General features: G+C 41.4%; 1 protein-coding gene and 1 long non-coding RNA gene across 2 annotated transcripts in view; both read left to right on the top strand.

Moving 5' to 3' along the window:
- MPP7 (MAGUK p55 scaffold protein 7) overlaps positions 1 to 21,214 on the top strand; it is a 413,704-nt gene that overhangs the window by 9,003 nt on the left and 383,487 nt on the right. The window lies entirely within an intron of this gene.
- Positions 12,513 to 21,214, top strand: part of LOC115839975 (uncharacterized) — a 33,743-nt gene continuing 25,041 nt past the window's right edge. Inside the window, exons 1-2 of the long non-coding RNA XR_009562800.1 lie at positions 12,513 to 12,634; positions 20,187 to 20,311. This is a non-coding gene — a long non-coding RNA (uncharacterized lncRNA). The remainder of the gene's footprint in view (positions 12,635 to 20,186; positions 20,312 to 21,214) is intronic.

Genomic DNA, 21,214 nt, shown 5'->3' with positions numbered 1-21,214 from the left:
AGTAATTTGTATCTCTAGCTCAGACCTTTTTTCTAAGTTCCAGGCCTGCATATCCAACTACTCACTTACCTAACACCGCCACATGAAAGCTTCAAATGCATCTTTGAAATGTAGAAAACCGAGATCATTCCCTGGCCTTTCAAACTGGGTCATCTTTGAATGTTCCCTATCAGTAAAGGTTAAAAATAGCTCACACTCACTGAGGGTTCACCTCGTGCTAGGGCTGAAATAAGTGCTTTCATCCATCAGTTCATTCAGGCCTCATAAGAGCCTCACATATTATCTGCTTTTCGCACAGAGAAAATTGAGGTCAAATAACTTGCGGATATAACACGCCATGCAAGTAAAGCTAACTTTGAGCAAAGGCATCCTGACTTTTCTTTTTCTTTTTTTAATTAACTAATTTTTTTTTTTTTTTTTGCTGTGTTGGGTCTTCACTGCTGCATGCGGCCTTTCTCTAGTTGTGGCGAGCGGGGGCTATTTTTCGTTGTGGTGCACGGGCTTCTCATTGCGGTGGCTTCTCGTCATGGAGCTCGGGCTCTAGGCACTCGGGCTTCAGTAGTTGTGGCTCGCAGGCTCTAGAGCATAGGCTCAGTAGCTGTGGCGCACAAGCTTAGTTACTCTGTGGCATGTGGGATCTTCCAGGACCGGGGATTGAACCTGTGTCCCCTGCATTGGCAGGCGGATTCTTAACCACTACTCCACCAGGGAAGTCCCATCCTGGCTTCTCAAAGTCTATGTTCTTAATATTGCTGGACCATCATCTACCTTTTTATAGAAACCTAAAAGTCATCCTTGTCATTTCTCTCCTTTACACGCCATAGCCAATTCATCATTAGGTCCTATTGACTTGATTGCCTAAATATCTCTCACTCTATCCAGTTCCTTTTATCTCTACTACCACCAGCCTCATCCAAACCACTATCTTTTGTCTATACAGTGGCTTCCTAATTGACCACTCCATGTCTAGTGAGAACAACCTAATGAAAAATAATTATAATTTTGTATCTTCGAAGTAGGGAATTCATATTGTCTTATGCCCATGGAGCATTTACAAATATTAATCAAATTTGGCCACATAGAAATCCTTACTGAATTTCAAAAGCTAGTAATCTTAAAAGCTACTCTTAAGATCTCAGTGCAGTAAAACTTGAAGTCAACAAAGTTTACCTTTATTTCTTGATATTTTTTTTAGATTTTTTTTTTTGACATGGACCTTCGTTTTTTTTAAGCCTTTATTGAATTTGTTACAACATTGCTTCTGTTTTATGTTTTGGTTTTGGTTTTTTGGCCACAAGGTATGTGGGATCTTAGTTCCCCGACCAGGGATCGAACCCTCACCCCCTGCACTGGAAGGCAAAGTCTTAACCACTGGACCGCAAGGGAAGTCCCCTATTTCTTGATTTTTAACTTCTGGTTCATCGTCAGTATCTCCAACACTCCCGCCTTCCTTGTTGGTGATTTTAGTATGCATATCAATGCTCTGATACCTTGGCTCCCATCTGCTTGAACAGCTCTCCTTTTCACTCTGCCTGAGTCATTCCCTTGATCACTCTCTAGTTGGAGCTTCTTCTAGCAGTAACTGCAAGCCCTCCATGTTCTCCATTTCATGCATCCCCTTCTCTGACCAGCCTCCTGTTTTCCAGCGCACCCCTCTAGGTATCTGGTCTCGACAATTCTTCAAAGTCACTGAGAATTCCAGTTATTGATCCTATCAGTGTTTCACTGCCCCTTACCCTTAGTTCCCTCTTTACCCTGTTTAAATTCCATAGTCAATCATTGATCACTCCCTTAGATATGCCCTTGATTTCTTCTCTTGATTCCTCATACTCTCCTGGCAAAACCACAACTCATACCTGGCTCCCAGGTAACTGAACATGACTGGAAGAAAAATGAAAGCATGGTAAGAGGTCTCACTTTAAATTTATGAACACAAACCTCAACTGATCTCAAAGTGCTGCCAGGCAATCCCTCTCCCCTTTTCTTACACAACTATTTGATACAGTTCTTCAAATATTTACTGCTTTCTACTCCCAGTCTTACCCTCAGTGATAACTTTTCATACTTCCTGGAGAAAACTGAAACAATCAGAAGAGGGCTCCTGCCACTATATCTATCTGCCTATCAGCATTGAACTGATGGACTCTGCGTTCCAGCCCATTACCGTATGAAAACCATCCCTGTTCTCCATGTTCTTACCTAAAATCAGCATCTCTGCTTGGGTACTAGATCAGGGATCAGCAAACTGCAGCCTGTAGGCCAAACACTGGTCTTTGTTTTTATACAGCCCATGAAGCAAGAATGGTTTTTACATTTTTTGATGGTTGGGGGGAAAAAAGACTATACAACAGAGACCATGAGTGGCCCTAAATTATTTACTGTCTAGCTCTTTACAGAAAAAGTTTTCTGATTCCTATACTAAATCCCATCCTCACTCACCTACCCAATGATCTTGATTCAACAATTCTCCCTTTTCTCCCTTACATTAACAAGTTTTTGCCTCCATACTGGATTATTTCCACCATCGTTCAAGCATTCTGTTATTCCTCTCATTTAAAAAAAGTACAAAACTTGATCTCCCTTCCCTCACTTGTTACTGTCCCATTTCTTTGCTCCCCTCTGCAACACAGCGTCTTGCAATAACAGTCTGTAACTTGTCTCACGTTTCTCCCTTCTAATTCTCACTCGAATCTACTCCCAACTAGGCTTTCACTATCACCAAAACTGCTCCTGTCAAGGTCACTAATACCCGCCATATGCTAATTCCAATGGTTAATCTTCAATCCTAGTATTAGTTGACCTAACAGCAACATCTGACAAAGTGGTTCACTCCCTCCTGCTTGATACACTTTCTTTGCTTGATTCCCAGAACACCATGCTCTGCTTTCTCCCTACAGTACTGGTGTCTCCTTTACTGGTCTGGTGCTTCTCCCTGGTCTCACATTAGAGGGACTGAGGGCTCAGTCCATTCTCCATCTGTACATCTCGTTTCGTGGCTTTCACAACCACCTATTTGCTGGCAACTCCCAAATTTAAAACTAGCCTTGACTTCTGAAATCTAGTTTCCTGTATCTAACTGCCTACTCAACATCTCCATTTGCAAGTCAAATGAACATCTAAAACTTAACATGCAGAACCAATGGCCTGATCTTCAACCCTAAACCTATTTAGTAGTCATCCTCGTTTCACTGATGCTAAATTCTATCCTTCATGTTTTTGAGGCTAAAAACTTGAGAGTCATTCTTGATTTCCCTGTTTTACACCACACATCCATTCCATCAGGAAATTCTGTTGGCTTTGCCTTTGGGCTAGAACCAGAGTCTAATTCCTTCTCTGTTCCTCCACTGCCACCACCCTGATCCAAGCTGCTGTCGTCCCTCTCTGGGTCACTGCTCAGCTGCCTACTCCATGGTCTCTCTGTTTCTACCCTTGCTCCGCATAGTTTGTGCACCATGTAACAGCCAGTGATGCCTTAAAAATATAAATCTTATTGTGTCACTCATCTGCTCAGGATTCTGCCATAGTTCCTCATTTCATGAATACTGAGACCTAAAGTCGAAACAATGGCCTCCGAAGGCCCTACGTAAACTGGCCCCTCTTGCCTCTCTGACCTCATCCCCAGTTCTCTGCCCTTACCTGCTCCAGTGGCCTCCTTAGTCTTCAAGTACTCTGGAGTCCTGCTGCGTAAGGGCTTTTGCACAAGCTGCTTGCATCCTTCTGCGGTATGTGCACTTGGGTAACTCCTTTGCCTCCTTTAAGTTCTTGCTCTAATTTTGCCTTCTCAAAGAGGCCTAATTTGATCAACATATTTGAAATTGCAGCCCCCTTCCTGCCCTTATGATTCACCTTGCTCTCCTCTGTTTTTTTCACCTGTAGCGTCTACCATGCCCTAGCATGCTGTATAATTTACTTACTATGTTTATTGTTTATTGCCTACCTCCTGCCCACTAATGTAACCTCCGGAGTCTTTGTCTCTGTTACTCACTGATGTGTCCCAAGCATATAGCTCATAGTTGATGCTCAATAAACATTCGATGAATAAATGAACAAACAAAGTTTTAAAAAAACTTAACTGGGCTTCCCTGGTGGCGCAGTGGTTGAGAGTCCACCTGCCGATGCAGGGGACACGGGTTCGTGCCCCGGTCTGGGAAGATCCCACATGCCGCGGAGCAGCTGGGCCCGTGAGGCATGGCCGCTGAGCCTGCGCGTCCGGAGCCTGTGCTCTGCAACGGGAGAGGCCACAACAGTGAGAGGCCCGCGTACCGCAAAAAAAAAAAAAAAAAAAAAAAACTTACTAACTTTCCAAACAATCTACTACACAATTACTAAATCATAGCTGCGATTACAAATCTTATACAAATGGAAAAACTAGAACAGTTTATATGAAAATACATGAGATATGAATAAAACTTAAACGCAGAGGAAAAAATCGTAGCTTTAAAGGAATATAATGCCAAACGTACAAATTCTTACTGTGATCAGAGATCCGACCTGGGCTGTCTACCATCACCTGTTATATCCATCTCAGCCTAGCTACTGGACTTTCTCTCCCAAGGTTACTGCATTAGAACAGCGGTTCTCAAAGCGCAATCATTGGGCCAAAGCACCAGCACCACTGGGAACTTGTCAGAAGGCAGATTCTGTTCTAATAAGCCTCCAGGTGATTCTGATGCACATGACTGAGGTTCAATATATTAGAATCAGGGAATTTATTTCTTACTGGCTTGTCTCCTTCCAAGGTCCAGGAAGAGGAATAGAGTCTACTTTTGACTCAAATACTTTGTCTTGCATAGGGAGACAGATTTAATGGATCAGCTAAGTTTATCATCTATGTTAACCAATACAAAATATCTTCAATTCTTCATGCATGTAAACTTTGAGTACCTTCTGTTTGTTAAGATGAGGCAAGATAAAAATATTGTACAGAAGAAGATTCACAATCATAGGCTTACATCTGTCTTAGAGGTTATTATCCTGATTGAGGTTGGTAATCACAGTCAGATCCTCATAGAATATCCTGTTTATTTAGTACCTAAGAATAAGTTTAAAGGAAGTACGAAGACCTATATTGAGAACATCTTAAGGATTTACAGAAGGATGTAAAACAATCTGAGTAAATTGAAAGCCATTTAATTTCCTAGGTGGGATAACTTAATATTGCATAGGTGGACAGTGCTTCCAAATAAATGCATAGATGTAATGCAGTTCCAATCACAATCACAACTTGGGGGAAGTGAATGTTGTTTTGGCAAATTCATACCAAAATTTATCTTGAGAAATGAACTCATTAAAAATTCAAAATTAGGAGAAAGGAGAATGACGAGGGGGAGCTTTTCATACCATACATTAAAATTGACTATAAAGCAAAAGTAATTTAGATTGCATATTATGGATACCGGAAGAGACAAATACAAACGGAATGAAATGGCCAAAAATAGATCCCTGTGGTTATAACAAATCACTGTATTATAAAGGAGAAATTGGAAGTCAGTTGTAAAGTGATGGACTATTCAAGAAATGTTGAGACGATTAGTTACCCATTCTGAAAGAAAGAAAATTAGCTCCTCTCTTGGTATCATGCTCCAAAATGAATTCTTAGTGTATTACATCTCTAAATATTAAAAATTAAAGTACAGGGACTTCCCTGGTGGCACAGTGGTTAAGAATCCGCCTGCCAATGCAGGGGACACGAGTTTGAGCCCTGGTCCAGGGAGATCCCACATGCCACGGAGCAACTAAGTCCGTGCGCCACAACTACTGAGCCTGCGCTCTAGAGCCCGTGAGCCACAACTACTGAGCCTGTGAGCCACAACTACTGAAGCCCGCATGCCTAGAGCCCGTGCTCCACAACAACAGAAGCCACCACAGTGAGAAGCCCGCACACTGCAACGAAGAGTAGCCCCCGTTCACTGCAACTAGAGAAAGCCCATGTGCAGCAATGAAGACCCAATGCAACCAAAAATAAATAAAATAAATAAATTTATTTTAAAAAAAGAAAGAAAGAAATCTAGGGCAAATAGTTGGCTAAAGTCACAGAGATAATAAAAGCAGGAGGACTGTGGCATTTGGGCCCTAGAAAATACCCTCTCATCCACTACACCATGCCACCTCTAAATGAATGAAAGCATAATTTTCAAGTGTGAGCTGGGAGTAGTCAAGACCCTTTCAAAAGATCTCTGAAGTCAAAACTTTTCATACTAATAAAGCATTATTTGACTTTTTCACTCTTTTCTGAGTGTACAGTACAGTTTTCCTGAGGCTACATGACAAGTCTTATTGCAAAAGACTGAGTGCAGAGCAGATGGGAGAATACAGCCGAGTTCCACGAAGGCAGATATTAATGAGACTCACAAAGATGTAGACAAAGCCACTCTGTGTTTTGAAAAATACAGTTATTTTCCTAAAAATATTTATGTTAACATGTAGTTTATTATTTTAAATGAATTAATAAACATTTTAGAATGTTCTTAGTTTTAATTTCTAACCTGGTAAATATCAGTAGATAAAACCCACATAAACGAAAGTTCTTTGGAGTCCTCAATAATTTTTAAGGATGTAAAGGAGTCCTGAGACCACAAAGTTTGAGAACTACCAAATTAAAGAATTACTTTCAGGGACTTCCCTGGTGGCACAGTGGTTAAGAACCCGTCTGCCAATGCAGGGGACACAGGTTCAAGCCCTGGTCTGGGAAGATCCCACATGCCACAGAGCAACTAAGCCCACGAGCCACAACTACTGAGCCCACATGCCACAACTACTGAAACCCGCATGCCTAGAGCTCGTGCTCCACAGCAAGAGAAGCCACCACAATGAGAAGCCTGCACACTGCAACGAAGAGTAGCCCCCGCTCGCCGCAACTAGAGAAAGCCCACGTGCAGCAACAAAGACCCAACACAGCCAAAAATTAAATAGATAAATAAAAATTAATTAATTAAAAAGAATTACTTTCAGACAAGAGACAGTCATGTCACTTGGGCCTCCATCCCCCTTTCTGTGTTCCTCACTTAAACAGAAGAGATTCCATGGGGGAATCTGTGGCTTCTCCCTCAAGACTAAAATCTTGAGAACTCTTTTCTAGACTAGAGCAGTGTTTTCCGAAATGTACGCATAGAAAGTTACTTGAGATGCTACTATCCCACCATCAGCCCATTTCTACTCCCTGGGCACGAGTCTGTGTACAGCCCCCTCTGTTCAATAAATAGCCCCCCAGGGTGCCAGCAGATGTGAAGGGGCTCCCTGTAGGCAGAGCGCATGCTTCTCTAGGGCCCATGCGCCATCAGGGCAAGTCCAGGATGACAAGGGAGTAACTGATGTTTGTAATCTGCTGTGGCCAGAAGGGCACCTGATTCTGGTTTTCCATATACAATACTGATTTTTAACGTTTCCTTTTGAGATCAATTTAAGTTTAAAAACTGAGTTGATTTAAAGAAAAGTGTTAGGAAAAAATGTTATATATTATGTGAATATGACAGTAAAGAAAAATTAGATATTCTGCGAATATGGCAAAATTTGTTAAGTGAGGGAAGTTTGAGAAGCGCTGCTCTAAAACGAATCACTGATCTGTCTGGAGTGGGTCTTTAGATGGTTGTTGGGATCTGAGAAAAATAGGGCAAGACTTGAGGTACCTTCACACCCGCACTCTAGGGGAGATACAGAAGGAGGAGAGCTCTGTGCTAAGAGTGAAAGATCAAAGCCCTTTACTTTGGCGTTTGTGGGGGATTTCTAGCCTCTAGTTATTCCTTCCCCCAACGACACCTGCTTATCAGTATGTTTCTTTCACTTACACGAAGCTTGTGTTCCTCCCCTGAGTCTACGCTACTCAGCCATGGTGCAGACTTAATTACCCCTTAAAGCACCACGTGATATCATATCTGATAAGGATTGATATCCAGAATATATAGGGAGTTTTCTACAACTCAACAGCAAAGAAATCTGATTTTAAAATGGATTAAGGACTTGAAGGAAATACACACACTGCCAATAAGCACATGAAAAGGTACGCAGCATGACTAAGCATTAGGAAATGCAAGTCAAAACAACAGCAAGATACTATCTCACACCCTGCAGGATGTCTATTATTAAAAAATTATAAAAAAACAAAAAAGCAGAAAATAAAAAGCATTGATGAGGATATGGAGAAACTGGAGCCCTTATGCCCTGCTTGTGGGAATGTAAAATCGTGCAGCCACTATGGAGATTCTGCAAAAAATTAAAAATAGAATTACCATATGATCCAGCAGTTCCACTTCTGGGTTTATGCCCCAACGAAAGCAGGAACTCAGACAGATATTTGTTCACCAATATTCACAGAAACAATGTCTGCAAAGGCAAAAGATGGAAGCAACCCAGTGTCTATTCATATATATGGATTTTTAAAAACTACACACACACACACACACACACACACACAGGAAGGCACTTAAAAAGGAAGGCACTTCTGACACACTACAACATGGATGGACCTTGAAGACATTATGCTAAGAGAAATAAGGCAGTCACAAAAGGACAAATGTTGTATGATTCCAGTTAGATGAGACAGCTATTGTAGTCAAATTCATAGTGACAGAAAGTAGAATAGAGGATACCTGTGGCTGAGGAGAGGGGGTAAGGGAGAGCTGTGTTTTAATGGGTACCGACTTTCAGTAGGGGACGATGAAAAACTTCTGGAGGTGGATGGTGGTGCTGCTTGTGCAACAACGTGAACTTACTTAATGCCACAGAATTGTACACTTTAAAATGGTTTGAACGATAAAATTTATGCTGCTTATTTCACCACAATCTTTAAAAAACACAATGTGAGGAATTATTACCCACAGAACTTAAAGTACAATCTGAATCATAATACTATACATCTCATGTGAAATGGATAATCAGACATCTGGCACAGGTGACCCCCAAGATACCAACCGATCCCTGCTCACAAAACCACAATATTCAATGTAATTTGCATGGCATCGTCTACTCATATGTAAGCCCATTTACTCACAGACTAAAGTTGTAGTCTGATGGAACATTGCTTCTGGGTTCACATTTTAGACTTTACTTTTCTTCCGCAGCCCTGGTAAGATTACAGTAAAGCAGGCTGGATCCAAAAAGGAAGCACTCCTTACCGGGGAGTTACCCCAACACGGAAGCAAACAGTTAGTTATCCAACCAGTATATGCGGCAACACCTCTTGGTGAGGGAGTGAAAGTACGGTGGTGACAGTGCTCAGGCCTTACCTGTTCAGATCCCTGGTTTATCCAGATCGTTTTGCAGTGCAAACTTCGCCAGCTTCTTTTTGCAAAACAGTATAAAACCTTAAGAGAGAGCTGATTCATATTTTGAAAAATGTTCATCATTTTATCTACTTTTTACCAATTACTCTTTTCTTATGAACAAATGGTATTTATTTTTAATTTTTTTTAAATGTTAGGAACTACATAAACTAGCAACATTTCTCCAAAAAAAGAGAGCTTATCACTGCCCCTAAGGCTTCTGTTTTGCCCTTCAGTTATTATCTGCCTTTGAAACAAAGCAGAGGGAAAGTCTGAAAGTGGTTTCTTGGGGCCCTTTTAGTCTCTTAAATTTTAGAGAGATGACACCATTTCGGGGTCTTTAGTAAAGCAAGATTTGCTTATAAGACTGGTGAACTCTAGAGGCCTCTGATAGATTTTGCAATGATTTCTTGTTAAAGTAGCGTTTCTCCAGATCCTGCAGCTAGTAAGCACCACCCCGTCAACACTCTCCCGACAGCACATCACTTCTGCAAAACCTTCCAAATATGCATATACAGGTATTTTGTTCAGAATTTGAATTCCTGGGATATTGCTAGATTAAGGGAGTCACAGGCATACAGTGTAATCCAATTTAGGATAGAGTTAACATGGTACCCAGCTTTTCATGCAGTGTTTAAGGAAATGTTATGATGATATCACTCATGTCAATGTCCAGTATTTCCTAATGAATCAAGCTTCATTTCAAGGCTGTATGACTTCCGTAGGAATATCCTTTTAAGCTCACCGTGGACCTGTGTTATGTGCATTTAGGCCGCCGCAGTAAACACACGGCAGCAGGGAGCACCCTTGGCACACACGAGCGGGTCTCTGTCCTTGCAGCCCAGCCCGGGAGGGACATATGACTCCATCAGCACGGCTCCAAACTTGTATCAGTGTTGACTGCTTGCCAGGTGGTATGGCACCAAATTCTCTCCTTTTAGAGTGTTGTCTTCCCATCTGGCTTTCATCCTTTCTTGCATCACAAAAGTATACTTCTAGAAAAAGGAATATTCATCAGCTATATCAAAAAAGACAGGCCGCCTTAAATCAACATCTAAAAAGATTAAATTTTGTTTGCAAAATTCTAAGACAGATTTTGGATGTTTTCTACATGAAAGCTACTTTCCTGTTCGAAGGAATATTGACCTGTTTCTATAGTGAATAGATTTACCCATGGAACCCTACAAATACAACAGCCCTCTGTGGCAAAGAGGCTTTCTGCCAGTATCTTTTCTCCTTTTCTTTCTTAGTAGAACCCTTGGTTTGTAGTGGGACCCATCTCTGTCCGGGAGACGATTTCCTCACTTCCCTGTAGCTTGATGACCGGTCATGTGACCAACGTCTGTCCAATAGGAAATAAGCAGAAGCCGTGCAAGGAACTTACCGGAAGTCCTTAAACAGAGGCGGCTCTTCTCCCTCTCTCCTTCCTCGGGCACAACATGAGTGTGGTGGCCGGAGCTTGAATAGCCCTCTTGAACTATGAAGTGGAAGCCACGTGCTAAGGACGACAGAGCAAAAGGCAGCAGCCTGGTTTTCTGGCACCGTGGACAGGCATGTCAGCCCCGGAGAGACTACCGCCGGATTTCCACACGTGAGAGAACGTACTCTGCTATTTTGGTAAGCCACTGTAATTTTGGGTTCCTTGTTGCTCATAGCTACGTCTAACTCAGCTCTCGAATATGGACAGAAATGATCTTCTTTTGAGAATATAGCATCATGTGCTCTAAGTTGTTTAATTGAGGCTGATGGCGGCGTCTCCATTTAATGAAGGAATTCAAATCTGAATGATGTCCCCGTAGTAAAAAAAATTAATAACAATACAAGCTCACTTTGATTTCTCTCTCTGAGGGTGTCAGTACCTTCACTGTGATGTTCACTTCCTTTGAAAGAATAACATGTTCTGACAAGTGGAAGTTGGTTATCTAAAGCAAATACCTTGCTACTTTAAATCTGCTAAAAAACAAACTGTATTCGTTTTCAATTCCTGTGTCTAAAGCAATTGTGGAAAATGTATGTTCCAATGAATTCAAAAGATTAATGTTAAATTAATAGTAAGTGCATTCTGCACTGAGGATGGTTGCCTCTAGAGTGCTGCTAACTTATTTCTCGACCTAGATGGTGGCTGCTTACATATTTGCTTTATATTTGTCCATTAAACTGTACCTATGTTTATGTACTGTTCTTTGTTATATATTTCATAATAATAAAGGATTAAAGACGTGAATTTTGTGATTCCTTTTAAAAATGCACCTTTCACTTGTTTTGAAGCAAGTGTTTTGTTTAATATTTGTTTTGGCCACACCGGGTCTTAGTTGTGGCACACGGGATCTTTTTAGTTGTCGCATAAGAACTGTTGGTTGCAGCCTGCATGTGGGATCTAGTTCCCTGACCAGGGATTGAACCTGGGGCCCCTGCATTGGAAGCGCAGAGTCTTAGCCACTGGGCCACCAGGGAAGTCCCACAAATACTTTGTTTTTGACGAAAAAATGTAAAATATAAAATTCATATTATTGTCAGCAAATTTCCCAATAAAAATGTATTGCTTTGATTAACAATTTTTATCAAATATGTGTGGTATCTTCATTGAAACCGTCCAGTAGTTTAACTAAGGATAATCCCAGAAAATTATCAGACTTTCTCTATATAAATCCACTTTAGCCAAACCCTTTAATAAATGGGATGTAGTTGAAAGATAACCACCCCACGTCTTCAGTAGAACAAACCTAGAACGAATGAACGGCTAGATTAGATTTGTAAAGTTCCAGGAGCGTTCTCAGACATATTTCTGTAAAAATAGATAGCATAGTAAAAGAGCATTGGTCTCCACTAGTGTGTTTGGACAAGGCACTTAAGTTTTTGAGTGTTAGTTCGCTCTATCTATAAAAGAGATATGATAATCCCTGCCCTCCTAGATGTGTGAAAGACTGTTCAACAAGCGTTTTATAAGCCTGTTATTATTAATATACAGATTTGATTTAACATGGTTATGGTCCAGATTGATCCAAGTTCTCTGAGGCTTCATGTGCCAGCAGAGGGGATGTATCAGTTGAGTTAAGCCATACTAGCTGCCTTCGCAGGCACTGTGACCTCTCAGGGAATTAGCACAACACAGATGTACTCCTCCATCATCCTAATCCAGTGCGAGTCAGGAGGGTCTCTTTGGTGGCTCTCCTACAATTCTGGGACGTGGGGTGCCTACATTTCACAACTCTGCCGTCTTAAAGTCCTTTACTTCCAGCTCTACTGATGGGAAAGAGAAGACGGAGAACTCACACCTGCCCATAACGGTTCTGGACTGAAAGAGTCATGTGTCCTCCCCCCAGAGTCCTCGGCCAGCACTGTTTCTGTAGCCCCATCCCAGCTGCAGGGGAACACAGGTACTTACAACACTGTCTCACAACAAGCAACTTACAAGGAAGCTACTTGATTTAAAGCCAGGATTCTTAATATCAAGTCCATGGAATGGCTTTAAGGGGTCTGAGAGTCCCATTAGATTTTACACAAAAATCTGGACTTGTGTTGTGATGTTTATTTTCCTAGGAAGAGGATCCATCTCTTTCTTTGGTCTCAAAGGGGTGCTCAAAAAACAGTAAAGAATTACTGATTTAAGGCAATAGGTAAGGGGAGAAAACTGTGGAATTGGCTGCTATCCTTTCTTTTAAATTTAATACTGCCTACAGTTTACTGCCTACTTAGGGTAGAAGACACATGGACAGTAGAGGCTCCACGCACAGTGGATGGCTAGTTGTTACATCAGGCATTTTCCATATGCTACCTTTAATCTTCACATTCACCTCGAAGGCAGATAGTCTCATCCCCTTTGTGCAAATAGGGAAACTGAAGCTGAGCAGGGCCCTGTGAGGTTCCCAGGCACCGAGGCCCTATGCCCCCCGTTTCTTGTAGGCAAGACTCCAGCCTCCGTGACCTCCCCTGAGTTCCAAAGGGCAGATTATGGAACAGTTGCTAATCAGGGGGGAGCAGCCAGGAAACCACCTGAGGCAAGACTGAAGGGGCCAGAGAAGCTCGTCCACCTGAGATGAGGTCAAGGGAGCGCACGCCCTGCACACCTCCCACCCTGAGTCATGGTTACAAAGACCCTCATCAAATCCTGGCAAAGTAATAAAACTGTCCTTTTCTGCTTCACCCCAAACCCTGTCTCCGAGATTTGATTCTGCACCCGTGTGCAGAGAGGCTGAGCTTTCAGTAGCAAAACTAAGAAGCATAAGGATCACATAATATGCCTCAGATCACACAGCTAGTAAATACAAGGCATGTGTGTGAACCCAGGACTGTTTAGCTTCAAAGTCCTCATATCACACTGGGCCATTTAGGTGTTTATTATCCATTGTGAATGAGACGTAAAAGACAATATGGCCTGAATGTATTCATAACTTTATTTTCCTGCAAACTGAACAAACCAGACAAAATACCAGTCTTTAGCAGAAATGTCATAGAAATTTCTGTGGTTGAATGACAAGACTCCAACATTGATGAAGATCTGTTGTGTACACAACTGACTGCAGATAGAGAAAGGCCAAATAGCAAAGAAGAAAAGTGAAAGAATTTCTACCTGATTCATATTTAAATAGATGGATAGATAAATAGAAGTTATGTGCTTAATGCTTTTCTGATTTTTAGATAACTTTTATTATTTTTTTAAATTTATTTATTTATTTAGCTGTGCTGGGTCTTAGTGGCAGCACGCGGAATCTTTTAGTTGTGGCATTCAGACTCTTAGTTGCGGCATGTGGGATCTAGTTTCCTGACCAGGGATCAAACCCTGGCCCCCTGCATTGGGAGCGCAGAGTCTTAGCCACTGGACCACCAAGGAAGTCCCTGATTTTGAGATAACTTTGCAAATAATTTTCAGTAGTTTCATTTAGCTGGTGAGAGCTTTTTTTATTCTTTCTAAATTTTTTTCTGAATTTTCTAAATTTTCACTTTAAATATAGAAAGTCATTTAGAAATATTAAACATGTCCCTGAAGTGTCCAGAGTGACTCATGATCCACTCAGCCACTTCAGAGAGCACGGTGGAGTTGGTACCCTGGAGCATTTTTGGCAAGAGAATCTGGATTTTTTTTTTCTTGCAAACAACAAAAACCAGCTCTGGCAAAATGGAATTTATTGGAAGAGCTTAGAGAATTCCTGGAAAGCTGGGTCCCCCAACTTGGACAAAGAATAGGAACCAAGTTGATCTCCATGGTCGGGAAGCACGTTGTTACTGCTGCGAAGGCCTTGCAGCAGTAACATTTTGTCAACTTGTAGCTGTTCTCATACCCATGCTTCACTGATTCAAAGTCTCAAAGAGGTCTGAATATCCAATCCTCCATCACAGGCTCAATACCCCTCTCCGTGCTATTTCCCCACCCCTGCAGCCTTTTGTTCCTATAAGGGAAAGAAGCCACTTCCTCCAAAAATGACACACGATAAAGGATTCTCAAAAAAGAGATTGGGGTGCCAAATAGGACAGCCAGACAGTAACTAACTGCCCCCACTACAGCCAGCCATCCCCAGCTCACTGACACAAGGCTCTTTGTGTACAAATTTTAGAAAAGGAAATTAAAAAGTGAAATGTCGTAGTCAAATTTCTTAGTTACCTATGCTAAATGAAAACATAATAAATGTATTCTATAAAATAATATATTAATTTGGAAATACCACTCATCTCTTAATCACTGCTGTTTCTTTCCCAATACTTATCAGAGGAACAAAAGCTGAGTACAGATAGGTCTTTTAAAAGAATAGTATAGGAATTCCCTGGTGGTCCAGCGGTTAGGACTCGGTGCTTCCACTGCTGTGGCCCTGGTCTGGGGATTAAGACCCTGCAAGCCACGCAGCATGGCCAAAAAAAAAAAAGAATAGGATTGATTATACCAAAGGGAATACAATAAGGAAAAGAACTTGTGAATAGTTAATAACAAAAGTAAGAGGTAGATAGAAATAAGGGATGAAGAGACAGACCCTGCAGAGGAAAAGAGAGGGAGGCTGTAGAGAGAAACATGGGTGTAAGTCTTTAGCAACCTCTTCCTGCAGCCTCGCTCCTTCCGCTAACGTGTATTCCTCATCACCCTTCCCTTCCTGTCACCATTACTTGCATCAGTCCCGGTGAGTTCCCTGCACCTAGAGACAGACATACGCCCTACAGAGATTTGGAGCTCATTCAGATTCCTACCAAGAGCAGCTTCCTTGCACTATCGGAACAGGAGCTCAGAAAGCCGCAGTGCTGGCCACAGCAGCCCTGGGGTCTCCGGCAGAAGCCTGGCAGACAGAGATGACAACAGCCATCAGAACCCGTTCCTCCTTTTTCTTCTTTAGAGCCCTTCCGAACAAAGCTCTTCCAAAAGAAGGGAGAACCCTCCACTAGCGGAGCCCAGTGACGCAAACCAGGGCTAACCCACCCCTCTGGCCTTCACCCAAAAGGAAATTCACCCAAGCGCTAGCTTTCACATTCTCCCTCAAAGTCAGCTAAAAAAGAATCTTAGGTTTACCTCTTTGGTTTTCAAGTTTTTCTTCCACGAGCTTAAGTAAAAGGGACTGTTACAGAACCCAACTCGGGCCCACTCACCCACAGGCAGTAAAGACAATCTACTGACGCCGGGTCGTGGTGAAGGAAAGCGCAGCACTTTTCGCAAGGCGCCCAGTGTTGGGCCAAGCAAGGAGCCCGGGAAGCTCATGCTCAAAGGGCCCAAGCTCCCCAATGGCTTTCAGGGAAAGGTTTTTAAGGACAGAGTGAAGGAGAGGGCTTTGGGGTGTGTGGCCATCTCACGGACACTCTTCTGATTGGTTGGTGGTGAGGTAATTGGGAGTCAACATCATCAGCCTTCTGGTTCCAACCGGTCTGGGGTCTCCGTGTGGGTGGGCAGCATGCAGGTAACACACAGTGGCTCAAGGACATGGCTCAGAATAGTATCTACAGCCCTTGAGGAGGAACTAAATGTCCTTGACTTTGTTTAATGGCTAAACTATTATTATCTTGTCTTGCTTGACTGTTTTCCTTGTTTCTGCATTTTCTCACTTCTCTGATTAAATGTCTTCTTTGGAACTCAGGGAAGGCCTAGGAGGCTAACGCTTTTCATAAACAAGAGGCAGGCGGAGGACATGGGGTGGGGTGGGGTTCCAGGACTGCTCTTGACCAGAAACTTACAGCGACATGATCACTGGTTACAGAAGTCCTGGAAAGTCCTCACAGCCCCTAAATTATAATCTACTTTGAAAATGAATAGCTGTATTAGACAAATACAAAAAGTCTAAGAGTGGGATACTCCTAGATGTTTGTCTAAAGTAGAAAGAGGTAGAGAGAAAAAATAGATTGTGATAAAATCTTTCCACTCTGTTTTCTCAAAAGAGGATTTTTCTTGTTCCTTTCTTTGGGAGTTACCCTATTAACTCCCTTTCCATATTAACAGTGTGTCTCAACTGCAGCCAAGTTTTGCTATATTTTGTAAATCAACTTTTTTTTTCCTATCAAAAATAGCAAGCACAGAAACTTTTAAAGAGGAATGACTGTATCAGGACTAAGGCTTGAGGAAGAAGAAAAACAGGTCAACTTAGGCTTCACTTTACTGTATATGCTTTTTATAATATGTATGTTTCTTAAATTTAGCATATATTTTTGTTACAGAACAGCAAAAATGTAGAGGAGGTTCTATATTTGGAAAACTGTTTGATAAACATTTTGGCATTTATTAGGAAGAGTCAAAATCTTAAAAAGGAGAGCTGTAGACTGCAAATTCTATTGGAAAATGAATATAGATTTGGCAACATATCCTGATAATTGGGTGGTAGGCACATGACAATATTGAATGCAGAAGACAACGGTTTCTAAGAAAACCAGAATATTAGCCTTGTGTCACTGAGATGGGCTGGTGAACATAGAGAAGAATCATTTAGGAGAGGTAAACCTGGCTCTGTATTCCCAGAAAAATGCAACTGGAGTTAAGAACATTTTGTACGATTCAGTGTTAAGCTGGGTATGGGTGAATTTGGCTATCAAGAGAGCATTTTTTTACTTGGGCTGGAGGCCAGGCCTCAGGCTCAGATGAAAAGGAGTGTGCTTCCCTAATACCCAGGGGAACTGAGAAGAAAGAAACTGAGCAGCTGCTTTAAATCCTCTTAGCAGCAGTCAGGGTATGTATCTCAACTAACTAACTAACTAAATGGCTCTGGTCTTGGCCTGGTCATGGAAAGACGTGGACTAGAATGAAAACTGGAAACAGTTTAAGTGGCAACTCTGCATGGGAACATGAGTTAAATGGCTTTCAGCAACACCTATGCTTATTCACCTCTTTTGTACGTAATTTGTGACTAACGATGTGCCCGGACTAGAGTAAACTAGTTTATACACCCTAAATGGCTGATGGCGAAGTGGGTCTGGAGCGAGAGCACATGCAACACGACCCCAAGGACATCCCAGACCATCTCGTGGACTCTCACTTCTTTCTGGCATAACTGTATGTCTCTTTGCAACGTGACTTTGCTGTACCTCCCATCAGGAGACAGTCCTTAAATCTGGCCTTGACCATGGGACTCCTGTGTGCAAGGCCTTGCCCTCTCTTGCTGTTGGGGACTCTGCCTGTTACCGAGTCTATGCTCATACTGTTCGACGCACGACAGGCCAGTCAATCGAGAGACAAGTTGTTGGGGCAAGGTATAGAGGTTTTATTCCGGAAGCCAGCCGACTGAAAAGATGGTGGACTCATGTCCCAAAGACCCATCTTGCCCAGGTTTGGATGCTAGTTTCTTTTATGGAACAAAGAGGGGAAGGTGAGGAGGTAAAGTAAAAAAAGGCAGTAGGTTGTTGCAAACATTTCCTGGTTCCAGCCAGCCTCCAGAGGGGAGGTGTTAATTTCTTCTTTCCTGCAGCCATTCATAGGTGGACCTTGTCAGGATGTTTCCTGGGAGCTGAACAAAGGTATTTTTAACTTAACACTCAGGCAGGGGAGGCAGGGTTTCTGGAAATGGGCAACATCCTTTTAATGATTAACTTGTAAAAAAAAGCAATAGAATACAAAGGTTAAAGGACAAGAAACAGATCCAATATGGAGTCAGATTTGTTCTTCCCTATTACCTGCCTGCTCCTCTTCAGAAAAAGTCCAGGCTAGTCTCATAGAGGACAAAAGAGTGTGTGGAGAGAGGACCCGGCCTTGCCAGCCAACTCAGCCTCTCCAGGTGAGACCTATACACAGACAGGGAACTGCCCCTGCATGGAGCAAAAACAAACCCCAATTGCTGACCCACAGAACTGTGAGCAAATAATGGGACTCTGCTTTAAGTTACTACATTTGGGGGATGACTGGCTACACAGTAAAAGTTAACACCATTACTAATAAGTCAATACCAATTATTATTATTTTTCAAACAGAAGATGTTGTTACAAGGCTTCAGCAAACATACATGATATGGGGATAATTTTTTAAGACTAAAATAAATCTAATATATCTTTATTTGTATACTAATTTATTATATATTTTAAAGAATAATAGAATTTAAAGCAGAAGTTAAAGAAGTACAACACAGCTACAATAAAGTAATTCACTGGAATTCAAATATCTGCAATCATTTAATCCAGGGGCTAGCAAACTACAGCCTTCAGGCCAAATCTGGACCCTGAACTCTTTTGTAAATAAAGTTTTATTGGCACACAACTATGCTCATTCAATTACGTATTGTCCATAGCTTCTTCAATACTATGACTGCAGAATTGAGTGATTGAGACAAAGACCATGTGGCTTACAAAGTCTAAAATATGTACTGTCTGGTGCTTTACAGAAAAAGCTTGCTGACTCCTAGTGCTTGTAATTCAATAAATGTTAGCTGTCATCATCATTGTTATCATACATTGTCATCATCCCTATTCTTGTCGCCAATGGGATGCAAGTGGAAAGTAATTTTCCCTTGATAAAAGAGCAGACACCTAAACCTATAAAATTACTATTCCTAACCTTTACATGAACACTGTCATTGGCAGGTGAAGAGAAACATACACTCTTCTCCTTATCTGAGGAAGTATCAATACTAACAGAGACACTTGCCTTGTATTAGAATGCATTTATTTGCCATCCAAGTCCACACGTATATTTTTTACATAATTGCAAAGATATGATACATTTAAAAATCTTTTTAGATAACCATTAACCAAAATCAGCTTAAAATAAAATATGGACAAGAAACAAAAATTAGGCTTGATTTATTATGTGAAATTAATTGTTAGTGGTGTTTAGGAATCATATTAGCTGTTACTAAAAAGCTTAAATCTGTATTTCTACAGAGGAGTACAGTATTCTGGGGTCCTCAGAAAAACAGGATAATCCAAGAGAGGAAGGTGTCTGTTTTTGCCTCCTTTCATTTTAATTTCTTCTTGACTTTCTTGGATATGATGATTTGAGTCTTTCTTGAATTCTGAGAAATTCTTAACCATTATATCCTTAAGGATTTCCTTGCCCCGTTCTCTTTCTTACTTCCTTCTGGGACTGGGATTATAGGTGCAATACTCCATGTCTATGTCTTTTAACTCCCTTTCACAGTTTCCATTCCCATTCTCTCTCTTGAACAGTGTCTATTGAATAGCCAATCCACTGTATCTCTAATTTTATTAAAATTTTAATTTTTAGAAGCTGTGTATAATACGTTTTTAATGCCAGGTTATTTTTTAGTCATTGATCTGATTACCTTTTTGATTTATTTCTGCAAATTAAGCTTACTTAGTTTACATTCCAAATCCAAAAAGTTAAACACTGTTAGTCTTTCAAGTCTGATTCTATTATTTATTATTTCTGCTGACTCTCACTCATGGTGGCTTATTTCCTCATATGTTTTGTGTCTTTTGATTGTGCATTAATATTTGTTGTAAATTTATCTCCTGTAATTCTTTGAAATCTGTGTTTTAAGTTGGGTTCCTTCAGAATGGACTTATATTTGCTTCTTCCAGGTACCTAGGGACACACAGGTAGCATGAATTTGTGCCTTAAAACTGTAAGAGGACCTGGTGGTGTTGGAAATTTTCAGTGAAACTTTACCTAACCACCTGCTTCCAGCCAGAGCCAAGGCTGCTAGGTAAGTTCCATTAGTATCTTACGTGAGGGCTTGGGTTACCAGATTTAGCCAATAAAAATACAGGATGCTTGGGGGCTTCCTTGGTGGCGCAGTGGTTGAGAGTCTGCCTGCCGATGCAGGGGACATGGGTTCGTGCCCCAGTCCGCGAGGATCCCATATGCCGCGGAGCGGCTGGGCCCGTGAGCCATGGCCGCTAAGCCTGCGCGTCCGGAGCCTGTGCTCCGCAACGGGAGAGGCCACAACAGTGAGAGGCCCGCGTACCGCAAAAAAAAAAAAAAAAAAAAAAAAAAAAAAAAAAATACAGGATGCTGGTTAAAAGTGAATTTCAGAAAAACAACAAATTTTTTAGTGTAAGTATATCCTTTTTCAAGAAATGGATCATTTTGTAATTCATCCAGCATAGTGCTTCCTTTCAGGGTATTCACTTTATGTGGTGGTCTCTGCCCTGACTTTCCACCTTGCATGGGCCCTTAGACTATAGCTGATGTACCCCTCCAGTCTAGAGAAATCAGCAAAGGCCTTCAGGATAGCTTCTGCCATAGTATATGCTTTTCTGGATTCATGCTTTCTTATCCTTTTTTTCTTTTGTTTTCCATTTTTCTTCCTTCCTTCTCTCCCCTCCTTCCTTCTTTCTCCCTGAGGATTTCTTTTGCTTTACTGTTATGAGCTTTGCTTTAAATATTAGTGGGAGAAAAGTTACTTAAGACATCATATGCTTGCCACTGTTGTATCCTGAGCTTTGTGTGTTCAGTAAAGCCTAGGGGAAAAGTCCATAATTATCACAAAGTGAGCCTGTAGGTCTTCTTTATCTTGCCAGTTTGGAATGGTTTATACCAATATAAAGAATAAATGTTAAAGCAATATATCCAAATTCCATTCAATCAGAGTTTTTGGAAATGAAGA

The sequence above is a fragment of the Globicephala melas genome, chromosome 2, assembly GCF_963455315.2.
Source record: "Globicephala melas chromosome 2, mGloMel1.2, whole genome shotgun sequence".
Lineage (NCBI taxonomy): Eukaryota > Metazoa > Chordata > Mammalia > Artiodactyla > Delphinidae > Globicephala > Globicephala melas.
Note: the sequence above shows the minus strand (reverse complement) of the source record. Positions and strands in the feature narration are given on the sequence as shown.